The sequence below is a fragment of the Megalobrama amblycephala genome, linkage group LG18, assembly GCF_018812025.1.
Source record: "Megalobrama amblycephala isolate DHTTF-2021 linkage group LG18, ASM1881202v1, whole genome shotgun sequence".
NCBI lineage: Eukaryota > Metazoa > Chordata > Actinopteri > Cypriniformes > Xenocyprididae > Megalobrama > Megalobrama amblycephala.
The window spans coordinates 1634959-1649470 of NC_063061.1; the positions used below are offsets into that span (position 1 = coordinate 1634959).

Sequence of the window (14512 nt, forward strand, 5' to 3'; positions counted from 1 at the left end):
ATAAGCACATATAAAAAGTGTTTTTTGGTACTTTAAGTAGATTTGTAAGGCCACACTTTAGTTTAGGGTCCAATTCTCACTATTAACTATTAACTACTACTAACTACGATTTTTGTAATTACTGCTTACTAATAGCTAGTAAATTAGTTGTTAAATGTAGTTTTTTTGTGTGTGTCCCTTTAAATGCAAATGAGCTGCTGGTCCAGAAGAGGGCGGAGCTTTAACAGCTCACGCTTCGGTTGCTCAACAACAACACTCTACTACAACAACTCTTCCTCTTCTCTAAAGCAGCCCAACATGGCCCCGCCCCCTTTATTTTGTGTTCTCGGGGGCGGGGTTTATGTAAATTTTAGGGTTAGTGATGTCACTTACCCAGGAAGAATCTCATTGTAGTCCCTACCAGCCGTTTGTTGTAGTTCTTAAACAGAGAATTCTGTAAAAGAAAATATCTCTCTTTGCATTGAACTTTGAGCGTCGTAACTTTGCAGATTATGTTCAAACAGCAACATTACACACGAATATTGATCTAATATTGAACTTTAAGCCTTCTAAATATTGACACACACCATATATTATACATACTATTTTCTTATTTCTTCATGTTTTTTTTTTTTTTTTTTTTTTTCTAATTTTATTTTCTGCTCTTGGGTCCATAGTCATAGCTATCTATATTATGTATTTCTTTTTCCTGTGGCGCAGGTCATTTCTGCCTTGTTTTGCATTGACAACATTGAACTATAACTATTTGGGAACCCAACACACTTTGTGTTCTTTGCATATAGGGAGGAGCGGCACTGACATCACTCTTCCTGAGCAAACTGACTGTAAATATAAAAGACATCCGCAGTACCACTTACTTTACAGATGTATGTTTCCAAACGAATTTCACATCAGTAGGGCTGGACTTCCTTGGCTCTTTTGTCTGGTTATTATATCTCAACAATGGCGCTATAGTGAAGTCCTTTAGCAGCTATCTGTAATGGTGCTTTCTAAGGGCATGTGTGTGTGTGTGTGTGTCTGTGTGTGTTCGCTCAGATTCTTTCATTCCAGCCTAATGGAAGTGTTGAGAATGAGATACTTTTGTCTGGGTTTTAATTAAGAGTTCAGTCAATGGAGCCCAACTTCCCTCATTGTGTTCAGATTAGCCAGCCGACTGATGATGAGGATTGTGGGAGATGAAGCTGGCTCCAGGGGAAACATGTGTTCATATTATCAGTCAAAGCACATTTCCCCCCTCTGTCTCTCTGGGTAATGGAGCACTCTTTGTGGCGCGATATTAATTGAAGGAGGAGAAGGAGCTAAAAAAGGACAAGAAATTGGAGGCATTGGCATAACATTTGCACAATGCATAAATTCAGACCGGGGAGAGTTTACTGCTCGACAGGCAACAGGCACGGAGGAGAGAAAACCAGCTCGTGATCCTGAGTGCCAGTGGATATTTTAACTATTTCCCTGCCAGCAAGTTGCCGACATTTTTGATCATTTTCGCAAAGATCAAGATTGAGTCCGTCAACACTCCCAAAGCTTCATGGGTTCAACATTTCATTTGGAGTTTTGATTTATATGCTGTTGAATGTCTGATGATCGTGTTAGCTTGCATGTCGCTTGTTTCTTCTTCGCCCGTGTTTTGATCAGGAGATTCTGTACTCTTCCAGACGATGTGTAACAGCGCCCCCTACTGTATAACAGTGAAAAGCCTGGAAAATTTCATCAATGGTGAGGAAACAGTTAATGGCTTCAGAGCTTGGAAACATGTCGTCCCATCAGACGAGGTGCAGCTAAAGGAGGGTCTTTCAGCGTTATAATGTTCACCTGACAGAGGGAAATGAAGCCTTTGGGATGAAATGACTTGGAGATGTGGTAACTATGAAATATCGTTTAATGGCTCCCTGAGGAGGACAGCGTTTGAGCTCTTTGCTTAGGGAAGTACCCTGAAATGAAGAATTTGACATCATTTACTCATCCTGTACGCTGGTGTTTTTTTTCTGTGAAACACAAATAAAAAGACAGGCAAAGTTATCACACCACAGCTTTTTTGAACAGTATTTATTGCATGTCCTCACCAAAAGTGATGTTTCAAGCCATATGGCTCTTCATCTGACAATAAACATTCACAGGTAGGCCCTTATATACAGCAAAAAACAATATTGCATGACAAAAAAATAAACAAATAAAAAAAAAAATCAATATATGCATGTAGTACCATAATGATTTCAACATTGGCATCAAAAAAATGAGTGGAAAACAAACAACTAAACTGAAGGTGAAAATATCAATTAACTTATTACAGCAACAAATCATGTCAATCCTGCACCCAAACAGAAGATCACAAAAAAATTAATAAACACAATAAAAAAAAATATGAATACACTACCAGTCAAAAGTTTGGAAAAATTACTATTTTTAATGTTTTTGAACGAAGTCGCTTATGCTCATTAAGGCTGCATTTATTTCATAATAAATACAGAAAAAAACTATAATATTGTGAAATATTATTAAAATTTAAAATTATGGTTTTCTATTATAATATACTTTAAAATATAATTTATTCCTGTGATCAAAGCTGAATTTTCAGCATCATTACTCCAGTCTTCAGTGTCACATGATCCTTCAGAAATCATTCTAATATGATGATTTATTATCAATGTTGGAAACAGTTGTGTGGCTTAATAATATTTTATAAACTGTGATATTTTTTCAGGATTCTTTGATGGAAAAAAAGTAAAAAAAAAAATCTGTATTTATTTAAAATATAAATTTTTTGTGACAATATAAACTACCATTCAAAATTTAGTATTGAGTAAATTGAGTATTTTTTTTTTTTATTTTTTTTTTTATTTTTTGAAAGAAATTAATACTTTTATTCAGCACGGATGTGTTAAATTGATAAAAAAAAAAAAAAAAAAAGTGATAGAAAAGATATACATTTTGAATAAATGCTGTTCTTTTTAACCTTTTATTCATCAATGAGTCCTGCAAAAAAGAATCACAGGTTCCAAAAAAATATTAAGCAACACAACCGTTTCCAACATTCATAATAACTGAGCATCAAATCATCATATCAGAATGATTTCTGAAGGATCATGTGACACTGAAGACTGGAGATATGATGCTGAAAATTCAGCTTTGATCAAAGAAATAAATTATATTTTAAAGTATATTAAAATAAAAAAACATAATTTTAAATTGTAATAATATTCCACAATATTATATTTTTTTCCTGTATTTATTATTAAATAAATGTAGCATTAATGAGCATAAGAGATTTCGTTCAAAAACATTAAAAAATAGTAATGTTTCCAAACTTTTGACTGGTAGTGTATATTAAAGAAAAGGGTGAAAAAGTAAAGGGCCCCAATGGTTTAAGGGTGAAGCTGTTAATACAAATCATATATTTTCCCAAATCATATTGCACAAATTCATATCAAATTGCAAAGGCTTGTGTTTTCTTGTGAGACTGTGATGGTGAAACACGAATGGAGATGTTTTGAAGAAAGATAATGCAGCTCCTTTCCATTCAACAGCAGTTAAAAGCAAATAGTACAATAAAGTGTTCATAAATGTAAATCAAACTGTAGCTTTGTGTGATGAACAGAACAAATGTAATCCATCATTCAATCACAATCTTTTTTTCTCCAAAATGTTCTCAAACTGTGAAGTCACTGATGCCAAAGTCGCTTTCAAGGAAAGTCTGTTCACTCGGCGGCCATATTTGCATATGAATCCTGAAATCTCAAAACCGCTTGACACACTGACATTTAAATAACATATTCCAAACCAGAAAATATCAGCTAAAGAGACCTATTACCACGTTTTGCTTGTTTTGACTCTCAGATTGGTGGAATTTTGTGTAGTTTTCCACCACGAACTCTGCTGTTAAACACAATTATTTTAAAAATAAGTTGAAATAATGCTGGCTTACAGCTTTAACAGAAACAAATACCATCCATTAACAACGCTGTTGCTCACAGTAGATCTGTTTTCAAAGTTATTGTTAAAAATCAATTTCTCTTTGGATAAAATTAATGGAGTTTTTACTGCTGGACCCCGACTGTCGCGCTCTATTGCACTCTCTCCCTTTCATCAGTACTGCGGTCTTTGTGTGTCTAAAGACTTTGTCGATGCTAAACCTCATGCAAAGCTGTCGTATGACTTCAGAATACTGATATTATTAGCATTCTCATTTAAAACACGTTACACCTTCACATCGGTTCACCAGGAAGACACCAAGCTCTTAAGGCTGTTGACTTTAAATTGCTGAAATGTTGCGCTCCGTCACGCAAATAACCTGTTAAACACAATAATAGTTCAGCTTTGAATCTCTTCCATTAATTCATAACTGTGCTTGTATTGACATGTCTGTGAGGATTTGTCCAACGCCGAGGGACACGTTCGACCCAGATACAATAATGAATGAGACTCAATTGTTGAGAGCTTCAGCTGCGTGTGAATGCTGATTTATTAATTAGATCGTTCATTAGTTCTGCTCCCCAGTTGCTGATTTTCACTCAGCCCGTTTACCTGAACGAGTCTGGCGATGTTAATCAGTCTGGAAGCCCCTCGGGGACAGAGATCGGCTCTGGACCAGTACTGTTGTGAAGAGTGTTTCAGATAAACGGCCATTTATGTGTTTGTGCGGTGTATTGAAATGCGGCTGCATGTTCTCACCTTCACTCTGAATAGAAAACTCGTGGAATTGCATCTCCTGATGTTATTGCTTTTTATGCGTGCTCTGTATTGTTTGTCATAACGGCAGCATATTCTGAAGTGGTTCCTCTGGGGTGAGAGTCTATGACTCGATGGCAGAAGAAAAACAGTGCTGCTACTGATAATGGTGATAGAGGACGATATTTCCGTTTAAAGAGTTAGTTCACCCAAAAATGAAAATTCTCTCATCAAACCCATTCCAAGACTTTCATCCATTTTCGAAACACAATTGAAGATATTTTTAATGAAATCTGAGAGCTTTTTGTTCCTCCACTGAAAGTCGTATTCACCCAAAATTCTGATACTTCAAAATGTTCAAAAAGAGATCTTAAAAGGGAACCTTTTCACAGATGTAATATAAGTCTCTGGTGTCTCCAGAATGCGTGTGTGAAGTTTCAGCTCAAAATCCCCCACAGATCATTTATTATAGCTTGTCAAATTTGCCCCTATTTGGGTGTGAGCAAAAACACTCCGTTTTTGTTTGTGTCCCTTTAAATGCAAATGAGCTGCTGCTCCCGCCCCCTTTCCAGAAGAGGGCGGAGCTTTAACAGCTCAACAACAACAAAGCTGGAGAATCTCACGCAGCCAAAATGAGGAAAGTTTTCAGCCTTACATTGTTCAAACCGGAGTCGACACTGATGGAGAGACTCAGGAAGAAGTTACAACTTTTAGACGTTTCTGAATGGTTAGTGGATAAATTTATGTAGTTGCTGTGGAGTTGATTCAACTCATCCACTAGCATGTGCCGTCATGTTCATCTTTTGTGTTGAATTGACCCTCGTTTGTGAAGCAGTCCGGCGTAAAATGACGGCATGACAGCAACACTCTACTACAACAACTCTTTAAGTACTCTATTGGGTTTCCATGTTTATGGGGATTTCCATAGAAATAATTATTTTTATACTGTGCAAATTCTGTCCCCTACCCCTAAACCTAATTACAATGTGATCTAATGAGTACGTATTTCATAATAACAGCATTTATTTATTTATGGTTATGTTCAGCTTTGGAGAAGCATTTTAAGGAACACTTAATACTAATGCAATTAATGTCCAATAAATGTACTTAATTAATGCCATTTTCCAATATTCTGTGACCTAATCTAAAGTGAGAACTATTTATGGTTAACAAGTCATTAAAAAAGCATTATCTAACTCTGTATATATGAGCTAATAAGACAATAACAATTTATTACAGTGACAATGACGAACTCACTGTTTGTAAATAGTCTATTAATGTATTAACTAGAGTTTGTAAAATAGTAATTAACTAATAGTTTGCAAATGATTTGTCAATACTTTATTACTGTATATTTATTATAAAGCGTCACCATATATTTTACCGTGCTTTAAAGAAGTACACCATTTTGATGGTGTTGACTAGCATACTAAAAAACCTATAATTTTAACTGTGTTATTCAATATTACATTTGAAGTTAAAATATATGAAATGTAGTAAATTACAAATTTATCATTACAAATATACATGACACACAAGTTTCACTGGAAAGACATTAAATTATATTTTAGTTTACCAAAAATGCTTGTCAATAAGTCCAGCTATACAACCATATTTCAAAGACAATTGAAGTAATTATGAAATTACATGTAAAATTGTACTTAACCCTCTGGGGTCTGAGGATTTTTGGGGCCCTGGAGAAGTTTTGACATGCCCTGACATTTGTGCTTTTTTCAGTTGTTCATAAACATATTAATGGAAAAAGTGTCATTACACTGTATTCAGCACAAACTAGGCTACAATAATATGTGAGGAACATATATGTACATGTTTGTGTTTTTGAAGGAATAACGTTTATGAGTGGTTATTGAAAAAACAAAAAACTTAAGTCACTGAAATAAAGCCAAAAAATATATATTAAATCTGTGTTCCCAAGACTTCTGGGTATTGGAGGTTGTAGACTAGAGTTTTTGCTTCAAAATGATGTAAAAATTATGCTGCCTACTCCTTCATATAAAACAATAGAGAGATTTAAATTTTGTAAGACACTGTTTGTCAAGAAACACAGTATTCGTGGAGGCGTGAATCATCATGAATAATGGGTGATTCTCACCTGAGAAGACAAAAGAATTGCATAATAATGACCTGAAATGACTTGCATAATAATGAGCTCTTTCAGTCAGGTAGGCTGTGAAAAAACCTGTGAGACATTGATCATGTCTCAAGCTCATCATGGTGTATATCAAACATACAGAAAAAACAGCAACACTGTGAAATATTATTACAATATAAAATAATGGTATTCTATTATATTCTTTAAAATATAATGTATTTCTGTGATGCAAAGTGTCTGAACAATTATGTTACCTCTATGGCATTTCATATAGGCTTTTAGCTTAAAAGCATGCACATTTGGAGAAATATTGATGGATTCTCATATGTTTATGTCAATTTTCTATACAGAGTAATATTTATTCAATATTTATTGTCATATGAGCGCTGGATACTGTGTTTTCAATTCATACTTGCAGCCGGAGGGCGCTCTGTACACCTTTAGTCCACAAATTAATCTAAAGAAGAACAACCATGTGACTCTCCAGGAACTAACAGAGGTCAGAGATCGCTATATCATCCAGATAAACACTTTTCAAGACAATAAATACACGATTGAGATGATGAATGCATGCATTGCCTCAGTATTTGCGTCTGAATAGCGCTGGCTCCGTGGGCGTGGCCGCATTAGCGGATAATGAGCTGAATCACAGACTTCTGACATGGCTCTCTTTTCATACAGATTACATAAACACATAATTTTTCTTTTCGATTTGACTTACACGATTTAAAACCTGACATTTCAGCGTTTCTTTAGACATATGTCTCATGTTTGTTTGATAAGTATTCTCTAAGTTACAGTTCATTTTCTGAGAACCATCAGAATGGAGAAAGAGACGGCAGATCAGATTTTGCTGCTATGTGAAGAAAATCCAGCAAAACACTCCAGAGTGTTCGTTTCATTTGTAAATAACATGCAGTCAAGTGTACAAAAACATACATTCAGTTTTGCACTTGAGTATAATATTTTAAAGGATATTATTTTCATAGTAAGTATTCTTTTGGAAGTGTACTTCTTTTTCTCAAGGACATTTTGTCATCCCACTTGCTCATATTTATGTTGGTGATCTCAGCAGAGATGCGTGATGATTGAGGATTTGAGTGTTTTCTTGTCCAGCAGCTGTAGTTAGTCCATTTAAAACCCAGAGGCCTCCAAAGGCTAAAGGCTGAGCACTATTGATCGAGCTCTAGAAGCGCTGAAGCTCATACAGAGTCCTGCAGCAGCTCTCAGTGTGATGCTGAGAACGTAATCACGCCCTGCGCTGCTGCTCTTAATCCATTTACTGTTTGACAGCCGTGCAATTGTTTCCCCTACAAACCCTTTGTCAGGTGACAGTTCTGGGGTCAGGAAAATGCCGGGTGAGTCTACTTCTGCATTTGGGGGGATTTATTTGTCGATTCGACGGAGGTTATTGTCCAGCCGTGTAATGCCAGAGAAAAGGGTTCACCTTGGTGTTGCCGTTGGATTACGGCATGCGTCGCTCAGGTGTAGATGAGACGAGACCATTTATATTTGGTATTTATAACATACTGAAGTTGCAAATGCTGTGTTTTAATCTTAAATGCCATGCCTGACAGGACAGGATAATTGCAACCACTAGTTGAGACCGAAATATATGCAGCGCTTGTGACATTTATCCACAGGCATTAGCCATACTGCTTATAACCTTATAAATGTACAGAAACAGACTGTCTGACTGTCAAAGGCCAGATTCTCTCACTAATAGACAGACAGTCAACTGAATGCACACTTCTGAAGATTTTCTTTTCTAACTTCAAGAGGATTGCTTTGCTCTCAGCGATTAAAAGCTTTTTGATCATCATTGTGACTGTCTATTGACTTCAGAAAGTGCTTCATGTGATGACATCAAAATGAACTGGTTTATTCAAGTCAAAATATATAATTATAACTACATTAGGTGACACCAGTGTTAGAAACAGCTCCTCAAGATAATGACGCCACAAAATGAGTCCTTACATGTTTTGAAGAATGATTTTCATTCTCCATGTGGCAGACGTTCAGTCATCTAGCTCTCTAGTTTATTGTCTTCTCATAAACTGATGTACCAAATAGTCTACAGTATGTATGAAGTAGTGAATTTACATAATCATTAGAGAGCTGCTGTGCAAGTATGAATGTTTATGTAGTTTTTGTGCAATAAATTCACCATAATTGATCATGCATGACATCCTGCTGCATAACTACAGACATGGAAGTATTTAATGTCAGTGATCAGTTATTCACTGCAGCAGTGCCATGGCATTATCTTCTCCGGCCTCACGTACAGGAACAGAAGAGCTTCTGTTAATTACACTGTGAAATCTGCTGTTTGATTAGATTACGCATCTTTACATTCCCATCTAGTCTCCATTAGATGCGCAAAATGCCAATGAATTTTTCTTTCTTGGTGGAAGAGAGATGCAAATAGAAATGAGTTGAAGTTTTGAAGACACAGGGGCTAAAGTGTCAGAGAAATCAGATGAGCTTGTGATCTCTTGTTCTGGATGGTCTAAAGCAGGACCATCAGCAGGGGCGGATTTCGTGATTCGGGGGCCCTAAACAATTGCAGGTTCCTTTCACTGTTGTGATGCCTGCTTGCTGCACGACCGTGTCCCATAGTTGTGTCCAATTTTTTAAATTTTCCATGTACATGTTATAAATAATGGCTTTCTTTCCTGTTGTAGACCCCTTGTTCACGTGTAAACAGGTTATAACTGTATTAGAGTAGGTTGGTGCTTTGGGGTAATGTCTACACAATGCAAGACTGTCTAATTCTAAACTTTAAAATACTTTTTTATATTGTAATTACAAATTTAAATTAAACTGAAGGAAATTATAAATTTACACGCTTAAGGATTAATTCAACCAAAAATGAAGTGTGCCAGTGAGCATGTGTCCTCTATTTGGGTCCTTCACAGAAATGAGTGAGTGCCATTTACAACAATAAACATTTAATATGCATTGTTGCTCAGTATTTAATTATTACAGAAGAGGATTAGGGCCAAGCAATAATAAAAAAATAAAACCATCTCGAGATTAAAGTTGTTAAATTTCGAGAAAAAACTCATTAAATTTCGAGAAAAAAGTCGAGATAAAATGTTGAGAATAAAGTCATTAAATTATGAGAATAAAGTCATTAAATTATGAGAAAAAAGTCGTTAAATTATGAGAACAAATTTGTAATTTAACGAATTTGTTCTCGTAATTTAACAACTTTTTTCTCATAATTTAATGACTTTATTCTCAACATTTTATCTCAACTTTTTTCTCGAAATTTAACGAGATTTTTCTCGAAACTTTAATCTCGAGATGGTTTTATTTTTTTATTATTGCTTGGCCCTAATCCTCTTCCATATAATTATAGCTTCAGGTGCATATTTTCATTTGTGAAATCAGTTTTTTTTTTTTTTTTTTTTTCTGAATTCAGGTTTGTTTGTTTTTTCTGGGTGGTTATATTAAATGTATTAATCAAAAAGCATGTCTAATTAATTGAAATCATGAAACTTGTTTAATTTAACAGCAATTTATTAAAAGTTTAACAAAAATTACATTCTTAGAGCCCAAATTCTGTGCTTTCCTTTTTTTTTTTCTGTATTCCATTTTAAAGTTTATTCAAAAACATATCTAATAAATTGAATTCCTAAAAACAACTTAATTTATTCATTTGCGTTCAATAATAGGGTCCTATGAATTTTTTTAAAGAAATTATGTTTTGTGTATTTAAATTTTTCTGGCTATCAAATGAAGACATAAAACATTAATCGTTTATTCCAATGAAAATTAAACAAACCCTTTAAAGTTTTTGTACACAACAGACAATAGCATTAAGATGTACGTTTTACTGATCAAGAGTAATATAATCAAACTTTTATTTTGATGGGTTGCCTTGAAAACCTTTTCTGTGTGTGTGTGTGTGTGTATGGTATGATGAAATATGGACGGAATCGTGGAAATCCTACATATTGTGGCTTTCGGGGTCCAAGGCGGTCGCATTACCTTTGCCTAATGGTTAAGTCCGCCTCTGACCATCAGGGTGGCAGCAGGACAAACGAATCAGACTGGACCTAACAGAGCACTGAATCAGTCACTGCAGTTTTCAGTGGCTCAGTGTTTTGTAGTAGTGTCAGTGTTTCCCACAGGACTTTGTGAGACTGCGGTGGAGCTTAATTTGTCCCTCTAGAGGGGTATGGGGTCATGACCACAAAACTCTTTTAACAGTACATGATTTGTAAACAAACACATTTTGACGTTCACATACTCAGCTCTATATGTATGGCTTTTTCTGACACAGTAAACTTGCTCAGTGGCTCACCTGGTACAACCTGGTAATTTTGCAGAAATGTTGGCACAGGTGCATTTTTCCAGTGAGTCTGGGTTAATATAAACAGTGTATCCGAAATGTGTAACTGGATTGAATCTATGCATATGAACATGTTGATTTACAGAACAGAAGTCAGAGTTGGAGAGAACAATGCTGCTGGACAACAACAACTGTTTATGCAGTACAATGCAAGTCATGTACTAATATGATTGTTCTCTCTGAAATGTTTGTCATGGTAGACGTGTGTGTGTGTATGTATGAATGGAAGTGAAAATAAGAGCTATATGGTGAAAAAAGAAGTGGAGTGTGAGACCTTTCATGAGGAAAAAGGAGATATTTGAGGATTAACTCAGATTTATGGCATGTCATAATTTATACGTTTCAGCACTGACCTTTCCCTTAGCACTCGAGTGATAGATGTACTTCATTACCATGTTTGAAAAGAACCGAACGAAACACCTTCTTCTCAGAGTCTTCAGTGATTGATCAGCGCAGGATTGTGGGTAAAAAGAAAAAGTTTGTGTATGACCCTGATGTCATGTTAAGAGACAGGCTTGACATTGAGGGTATACATACACTACAAAATGTGGTGCAGGAAAACACAGACATGTTTAAAAACACAGCAGAATATGTCTCCCATAATCTCAAATGTACGTATAGCTGATGTAGTTATATTAGGGTGTGACTAGTCGATCAGTCTTACATAAGTCCTGTAAATGAGGCTAATTTAGGCTCATGTTCATTAGCACCAATGAGTCATGTTTGTACTCTATATGGATGTTAAGTGCAGCCCTTCAGAAGAGGAGCCGACAGATATTCATCAAATAAACTTTTATTGTACAATACTATCAAAGTCGTCAGACAGTCTGTGAAGTTTCAGCTCAAAATCCCCCACAGATCATTTATTATAGCTTGTCAAATTTGCCTCTATTTGGGTGTGAGCAAAAACACGCCGTTTTTGTGTGTGCCCCTTTAAATGCAAATGAGCTGCTGCTCCCGCCCCCTTTCCAGAAAAGGGCGGAGCTTTAACAGCTCAACAACAACAAAGCTGGAGAATCTCATGCAGACAAAATGAGGATTGTAATGTAAATTTTAGGGTTTGTGATGTCACTAACCCAGGAAGAAGCAACATTGTGCGACAACGGAACAAGTCATAGAGAAAATTATCATCAAAATCAATTAAAAAAATAAATAAATTCAAGAAATCATTAAGTAAAAAGGGAAAAACACTTGAAAGACATTGATATATTGAATTTGATACATGCATATGTCTGTATCATGTAGAGTGTCATGCCATATGTAATAAGATTTCACTCCGTACGAAAGAACAGTTCTTCTCTGCTGTGAAATAGTGGTGTATGTTACAATTTTTCACTTTGGGTGTTTCTGCACACCCAGGAACCTTGCATCTTCCCTTCTTATAATACATTGTTGCCAATGTGAGGTATTGTCTAAAACCTCCTCGAAAAGTACCCCTTATCGCACAACTTTGCCCTGAGGCAACGAAAAGAGAAACTGAATTTCTGAACATGCAAAATAAAAAAAACTTCATAAAACCTTACAAAAGGCTTTTGTACACCTTCATGCATATTTTTTTTTATGTACAGTTCATGTCATGTTAAATAAGATTACTAAAGCAAATAATATTTCCTTCTTCTCACACCATGTGCACCTGTGACCGTGTGTCAGAACAGGACCTTTAAATGGTGCTTGATATTGACTCCAACACCTTACTGAACTGTTCTTTGGTACTTTCTTGACCTTTCTAATTGGTTGTAATCATTTAAAGAAAAAATTACTAAACATAGGGCTTAAGAAAACTTTCCGTTGTGCTGTAGAGGGTTAAATATACACTGGCTATTATCAATTTCAGTATAGCAATCATTTTGGAAAAGCCAAACTAGTAAATATGTGCATGTTTATGTATAAAATATGTCAGAAATGATATCCTCAGCTGGATCAAGTTACTCCTCAAAATGAAAGTAAAACCACAGTTGCGCTCTTCTTCCTTCACGGCATCCTTAAATGATGCAAAGTAAATGAATCTGATTATCCTGATGAAATGTGATGAGTTTTATAGAGTTGATGTGGGTACCTCAGATCATTACGTGTGAATAGCACTCGCTGTGTTCATATTAACAGATAATGAGCTAACACAAGAACAACTGGACATCTCTCTCTTTGACACTTAAATGTTTTTATAGATATACTGTTCATGTCTGTGTGACAAGTATCCACAGAGCTTTGTTTCATTTTTGTGACGAGCTCCAGAAAAAAGTTCAAAGAGACCAAGACGGCAGAAAGAACGTTCTTTATTTTACAAAAGCACGTTTTGATTTGATTGTAAGCTGAACACATATAAAAGTTTTGAATGATGTATTGCTTGTATCTGTATGACAATAAATGATAGAGTATTTCAAGTCGATTTTGCTGATATGTGAAAAAAATACACAAAAACGTGCCGGCGCGTTCGTCAACTCCAGAGGTTTAAAGCTATTAAAGTCATGTTAGTGATTTTCTCTTTGTTTGTTGTTTGATTAACATTGACGACAGACGGCAGCAGGTTTATTAGGCTGTTAGAACTTTACGATTGGTGTATTTACAGAAATATGGTCTGCAAGGTTTTTACTTTTAGAAATTTTAGCACATCAAGTTAAGCTTTTAGCACATCAGGTTATGATTACAACTGTTTACTTCAGCTATAATCATAACCCTGCCACCTCAGCACAAATTTAATTCAAATTGTGCGTTTTCACTTCAGTTCAGCGAGGTAGTGCGAGCGTGTGTAGACACAATGAAGATTCACGCGCTCGTCTTTCCTCAGTGTGTGCGTGTGGCCTTCGGTTCAGATGTTTCCCAGAGAGCAGACGAGACAGTCACACCGCAGCCTTTCATCATGCGTGTTTGAGATTGTTGAGTTCCTACCGTGGCGGTCAGTTACTGCCGACTGCTGTTCTCTCCGTTCGGTGTAGTGAGACTCCTCTCAGCGGGCAGCTCTGATCCGTCATGTAGAGGGATGTCTCCTAATGACTTATTCATATCATATTTCCTCTTCTCATCAGTCGAGCAAAGCCTTGTATACGCTGCCTCCGTTCGTGTCATATTTCGCACTGCCTCCGTGCCGGATACAAGAAACAATCTTCCTCCCACTCGAGGGGTCTTTAAAGAGCGGCTCAGCGGGTGGGCTGTGTTTGCATAATTTTATTGCCAGTAAGGAATAAACAGTCACTACCACACTTGATTAATCACGGTTCTCGTTTTCCCCGCCGTCTTTCATAGACATAAGTGCTGCGGAGCCGCATGGGAATTAATGTGACAGTTTAAAACACGCTTGTTAATCCCTCACTGCCGAAAGAAGCTGCGATACAGCTAAAGTGTCTAAATGAGAATGTTTACCTTTTGTCTTTCAGTGT

The 14512-nt window shown here is 36.1% G+C and overlaps 1 protein-coding gene across 1 annotated transcript in view; it reads left to right on the plus strand.

Annotated features, from left to right (window-relative positions):
- fstl4 (follistatin-like 4) overlaps window positions 1–14512 on the plus strand; it is a 227200-nt gene that overhangs the window by 133587 nt on the left and 79101 nt on the right. The window lies entirely within an intron of this gene.